Raw genomic sequence first — 7,065 nt, forward strand, 5'->3', positions numbered from 1 at the left:
TACAACTGTGATAAGCACATTCCCACAGTAGTCAGGAAACCCTCTTATGTGGCACACCTCATCACAAAATGTGTATCATGCAGAATAGAAGAGGACATTGTTCCCCTCTACTCACCACTCACTAGAACTATAAAAGAGTACAATGCCACTGTTGCTATGTACCTCACAAGACAACTACAACAACTGGAAAGCCAGCATCAATACCTCACAAAGAGCATTAGTGGCCTGAAATACATGCCATACACAGACCATCGCAAAATGCTCCATCCGTACTCCCTTGCATATCGCCTACTCAGTGGTGTTCACTGCCTAACATACAAAGCTATGTCAAACATGGAGCTGCTGGATATGATCCATGTAAAACACTCACAATCACTCTGACCTTTGGACCCAAAACCACAAGTGAAATACAAAAGGAAGGGGTGTAGCCATTTACCTTATGGATATCCACACCTTCAGGTTACTGGCATAGCATGAGGCCTTGGAGACCATGCAAGTGCAACTAACATTGGGCAAAGCTGCCCATCAGATTGCAGCCTGCTACAGATCATGTACCTTGTCTCAGCAACCTCACTCAGTATTCCAGACAACAATGGCAAATATAAAGGTCCTATCAAACACCATTATATGAGGAGATTACAACTACCCAAACATTGAGTGGGTGAATTACTCGTATACAACGTCCCTTGCCCAATGTGTCCTACAGTTAAGAAACTCTAACACCCTGGAACAGCTGGTCAGCACACCCACTAGAGGTGACAACATACTGGACATGATCATCACCAACATGGGGTACCAGTGTTCCACAACAGAGATAAACCCCTCGCTGGGAATATCAGATCATGAAGTAATCACACTGGACATCCACATCCCACCCCCACACCCAGTCAATGAAAACACTGTGAAGACATTTGCAAAAGCAAACTGCACACTTCCCAAGACCAAAGTGGAAAGTTCTGAAGACCTCTTGCTATAGGATAATGGTATGCAATCTGCAGAAACATTTACAAGTGCATCCTATGAGCATTTACAGGGATGCAAGGAATGAGACATCACAAATAAAACCAAGATGCACTCCTCCAAAAATAGGACAACAAGCAGGTGTTTGTTGTCCATAAATAAGCTAGACAACTGAAGGAGGAAATGAACACATGATAGAGCCAACTTCACTAAAGGAAAGGCATCACTGATCATTATCAGGAAGAAACAATGATCGCTCATAAAATAATCCAAGGATGGTTTCTAAAGACAAATAGCCAAGGAATGTAAGAATAACAACCACAAAGCCTTCAGTAGTTATACCAGACATGTAGGTGTCAACTTCCAAATATGCTGTCAGCTACTGAAAAAAGGAATGAAATACACCAAACCAACTTTCATTGCCCACATCCAGGGGGACAAGTTCAGTGTAAACTCCCCCCCATCACCCCCAAAAGGGCCTGTGTCCATCACAGAAGGATGCAGAGACCCAGACGTCATGGACATGCAGGTAAAGACAGCCCTCACCAAAGCTAAAAACATAGCATCAATGTGACTGTATGTTGTCCCAGGCTGCGTCTTACACTAGGCCCATAAGGAACTACACACTCACCTGCATTCACTGTCCAGACTCAACCGTACCACAGGCTATGTACCCAAAGAATGGCATACACTAACAGTAATCCAGCTCCACAAAGGGTGTGCCAAAACAGAACCTGGAAACCATTGCCCAATATGTCTACTCAGCCGGGTCTACAGAGCTATTGAGCCAATTGTCATGGAACCCATACACTGAGACATTGGAGATCTCCAGACACTGGACTCTACACAACTTTGCCTTGTTAAAGGCAGAGCCTGGATCCCAAACCTAGTTGACTTATTTAAAACAGTCACCATGAACATAGATGGAGGTGAAAGTAGTCCACACAGCACACCTGGACCTCACTAAGGGCTTACTACACTATTCCCCACTCTGTCATCATGGACAAGTGTACCAGCTTGAACATTAACAGCTCTGTCACAGGATGGGTGGCCAAGTGGCTCACAGATCAAACACACATGTTCATAGTTGCGGGTGCCATGTCCAACTCTAAGCCAGTCACAAATGACATCACACAGGTCTTGGTCCTGTGACCCCACCTGTTCAGTAGATACTGCTCAGAGGTACAGGGAAGCATGGCAGGTATATGACTGAACAGGTTTGCAGATGAATGGTAACTGTGGTCCATAATCGACTGTACAGCTGACATGGACATCCTCCAGAAGTGTCTTACAGAGACAGATACCTGGTGTCAAAACAATGCCCTCAAGCTGAATGGCAAAGAATGCATAGTCATCCCCTTTGGGTAAAACAAAGTGCACACAAATTACCACATAGGTGATAATCCAGCATGTATGGAGAAAGTCATTATGGCCCTGGGGACACAGGTAGATAGTAAACTCACCTTTGATGATCACATGCCCAAAGTGTTTAGACATTCCTTCAATGTAGCCCATCTAATGTCACCTAATGTAACCCACTTCGTATAGTCTGATGATGTCACCATCCTACAAATATACCTGTGGAAAAGATAGTTCCCAGTAAGGTGTATAGCGTGTTGTGTTAATGTGTACTCCTGTAGTATCATAAAGTAATTAAGTAGGAGTTTGAATCCTGCACTGGACAACTGTGTGTTTGTGTGCGGTCTCCTTGGGAAGGAGCAGCCTTTTAGGAGAGTAGTAAGAGACTTCAAAAGCGGTAAACTAACCTTTGTCAAGTCTGATGATGTCACCATCCTACAAATATACCCTGGAAAATCAAACTCCCAGTAATGTGTATAGCGTGGTGTGTTAATGCATATTTCTCTAATATCATAAAGTAGTTAGAAAGGGGTTTGAATCCTGCACTGGACAACTGTGTGTGGTCTCCTTAGGAAGGCACAACCTTTTAGGAGAGTAGTAAGAGACCTCAAAAGTGGTAAACTAACCTTTGTCAAGTCTGATGATGTAACCATCCTACAAATATACCTGTGGAAAAGAGAACTCCCAGTAATGTGCATAGCACATCGTATTAATGCATGCTCCTCTAGTATCATGAAGTAGTTAGGTAGGGGTTTGAATCCTGCACTTGTTGAGTGTGTGTGACACTGTTGGTCAATGTGTTGTGGGTTTTGCTTTTACCACTGTATGACATATCAGTATGCATTGCACATGTGAGCTAGCTGTGTGGCAAATACATATATGTACATGTTACCTCAATGATTGCATGTGTGGGAACCCTGCTTTCTCCAAGAACACAGCTGTCATCCTTGCCAGACTGTGCTGCTGCTTCCCAGACCTTAGATCACATCTGTATGCTTGTGACAAGGCCAGCCACTGCAGTGATCCCTGGCCTAGGTCATCTGTGTCACACAAAGTCATTATGGTTCCTATTGGAATGTGTGAGTGAGGGTCTATGGCCGAGGTATATGTCAGACCTGTTCAAACACAGCAAAGTCTGTCAATGATGACTATTCATAACAGGTGTATAACAACCTATGTGGATATGCATGCAGACCCCTTATTGCTTATGTGATCCACCAAGGGATTCCAAAATACCTTTGGAAATGTGATTAACAAAGGAGAGATGACATAACACTTGATTGCATGTACACATCGGTACCTGTTCATCATGTTGGTGGCTACTACCTATGTGGTACTGTGGGGATAATATGTTCCGTAAAGGTGGATGACTATGATTAGTTTGGCTTATTGCTTTACAGCATAAGTTTGACAACAGGCATCTGTCTGTATGATACCCTTGTGGAGGATGTGTGTGCCATCTGGAGAATGTATTATAGGCCACAGTATGCATTACCAGAAGTGGACGGACATATCCCTACTGTTTTTGCTTGTACCTAAGAGAGCTATATGCCAAACAGGAGTGGTGTCAGTAATGGGTGCAGGTGAATACTTGTGGTTACTGGCATTGTATAGTACCTGAAGGATCCAAATGATGCTGTGTGTCCTACATCTGTGTGTCGGTTGTCAAGACATCATCTAACGACTGGTTATGGTCAGGCTGTTGAAGTGATGTATACTACCAGAATGCAAAACAATGACAGATAGTAACAGTGCACCTCCACCATGTTCACAACTGTACACCTGCAAATCTGTGCTACACACATCCCACACATACTGTCCACTCTCTAACACATGCTGCTAATACTGCACACATCAGCCAAGTGGCACGTGGCCGGACAAGACACAATTGGAACCAACACTAGTGTAAACAACATTACAATGACAATCATAGCTTTAATGCATCATGCCTGCTCAGCTACACTTTCAAGCATATCATTACACTCTACTGCTGACAACATGCTAACATTGCTATACTGCTGTATAGACACCCTGTGCATCAGCACCATGGTAGCCTGTTCCTGCATCGATGTTACAGATGACAGGAGGCAGCACAGGTTTCATCATATGCACAGGTGTGTTGTTGGTTTGCCAGAGGCCTACAGTGAGCCATCCAATTGACATGTATGTTTGCGTGTGTGTGTGTGTGTGTGTGTGTGTGTGTGTGTGTGAGGGGCAAGAATACTGGAATGGGCTAATGTGTTAGCCCTAGGTGTCTGGAGTATGTGTGTGCATCTGCATGCACACAGTTCCACCATGTGGCTGCCATATACGGGTATTTGTGGGACAGCCACAGACTGTACCTGCGAAGCTTTACAGATCACCATCTCTGGCCATGGATACGGTACCTGTGCCTGGCAGGGGTGCTACTGACACTATCAGGTACTAAGCCAGACTGGGTACTATCCCCAGAGGTGGATGGATGTACACTGGACACAGGTCCCTGCTGGGGCTGTCCAGAGCCATGTGCACATGGTCTTCCAGGACATACTATGGACAGCCCACCCCAACATTGCTGGGGCTGGTACTGGCACTACGGGAATGGCTGTGGCTTGAGGGATGCCTGCGGTGACTGCCAGCTGCTGATGTTGTTGGCATACATCCACGTCGATGTCTCAACCATCTCGCACTGTCCTGACACATGGACATGACATTGCGGAGGATATCTAATGTCTCTCCCCAATGTCTATCAGTGACCTCGGTGTAATGACAGATGGCACCTGCTAGGTCACGGATACTGTCAATGACGGCAGTGTTATGTTCCCTCTATGCCCTTAGTCCCTGTCTGGTGTACCGTTCCATACATGCCTGTGCCTCCATGACAGCCTGGAACATGAGTGACGTTGTCAGACCTGTGACACGTCTGCCAGTGGCATGATGAGCAGCAGTGCTCCTATGAGAACCCCTGGACATCTGCCTATCTGGTACCCTTCCAGACATCTGGGTATGGCTGCTGTGTTGGGATGCATGTGCCATGGATACCACACTGTCCTGGCCAATGCCAACTGTACGCTGTCCCTCAACTATGGGCATTGGTGATGGATGTATTGGCAATATGACTGTATGCATGGATGGGGTGGACAGCTGTGTACTGTCGATTGGTGGCCCAATGACTGTCCCTGGAAAACATGCCTGTGCCTCAACACACCTATCTTCATTATCACTATGTGGCTCAGTGACATCAGTTTCACTGCTGCAGTGAACCAGCCCTAACACAGCACCTGTGGGAGGAAGACAGAAAACACACTTTACGACCTGTACATGATGTTGGCACACATGCACACATGCACACATGCACACATACACACATGCACACATGCACACATGAACACATGCACACATGAACACATGCACACATGCACATATGCACACATGCACACATGAACACATGAGCACATGAACACATGCACACATGCACACAAATACACTCCTCACTACAGCAGATACCCACACACACCACCAGCAATCCAAAACATTCTCAATAGTGGTTGAAGGTGGGTTACAGTATCACAAGGCAAACAGTCATATCACATGTGTCAGCATGCAGAAAATTTGTTGCTCAAGACCATGCAGTGCGAGTGTAGACAGCCCTTGTTAATAACAGTATACATGGTTTTGATGCATGTGTGTTGTTGTTCAGTGATTGGCCTCACCCTGGAACGCAATGTGTACATGGACACAACATTGCTGTGCAAGTATTAAAAGCTCTGCAATGTCCTGTGCACCATCACTCACAGGTATACATACCATGGCTGGATGTGTATCTGTGTGTCACATAGATATCCATTTCTGATTACAGTGTCTGTGTCTGTAGCAGATAATTGTGGACACAGGTTTAGCACATGCATGCTATGTATACACACAGGATGAGTGGTGCATGTATATGTGATGGAATACCATTGCTCAACATGGCCATTGTACAGTGGTTATGGTGAGTGTAGGACATATTGTGGACATGCCAGTGCCAGCCATGACATGGCATGCTGCAACATGACTGCAACATTAAACATCATACATACCCAATGTGTGTCATGTGACCTATACACTCAATAGCATTACAAGACATATATGTGTCGCATTGTACAAATGGTGATTGCTATGCATATTGTGTATAGGTGCATATGTTTGCACACACACAACATTGAGGTACATAGCAATGACTGCTTTGTGTAGTACTGTGGTCCCTGTAACTGGATGGGGTGTAGTACCATGAGCCATCATCATCATGCATCATGTGGTCACTCAAGGCTAGTAATGTGTGCCAGACCACCACCTAGCATGCTGTACCTGAACTGCAGTACCGTGGCTACATTCACAGTTACACAGCCACTTGTTACATGGGTTTGTAAGGTGCCCAATAGGGAGCATTGTCTAACATGAATGTGTTATGTGTTGAAGAGTGTCGCACAGCCCCATGATATGCATCTACCCCTTAGGTATATTATGTGTGCTGTGTGGATGATATGTGGGATACTGAAGTGTGACCTTACAGCGGGTGTCTGGATATGCCATGTGTAGCATGTTAAGGTGTACTGCATATGACAAAGTTGTGTATGTTGTGTACATGTGTATCAACTATGCCTATCCAATGTCTAGTACGGTGTTGCCACAATTGTGTCTGATGCTCTGTGTATTGCATGTGACTGAGGCAGCTACTGACATTATTGAGATGTGCATAGTCTCACAGCAAACATGCACAGCATGCAT

The sequence above is a fragment of the Protopterus annectens genome, chromosome 11.part0, assembly GCF_019279795.1.
Source record: "Protopterus annectens isolate FY-2018-M chromosome 11.part0, PAN1.0, whole genome shotgun sequence".
NCBI lineage: Eukaryota > Metazoa > Chordata > Ceratodontiformes > Protopteridae > Protopterus > Protopterus annectens.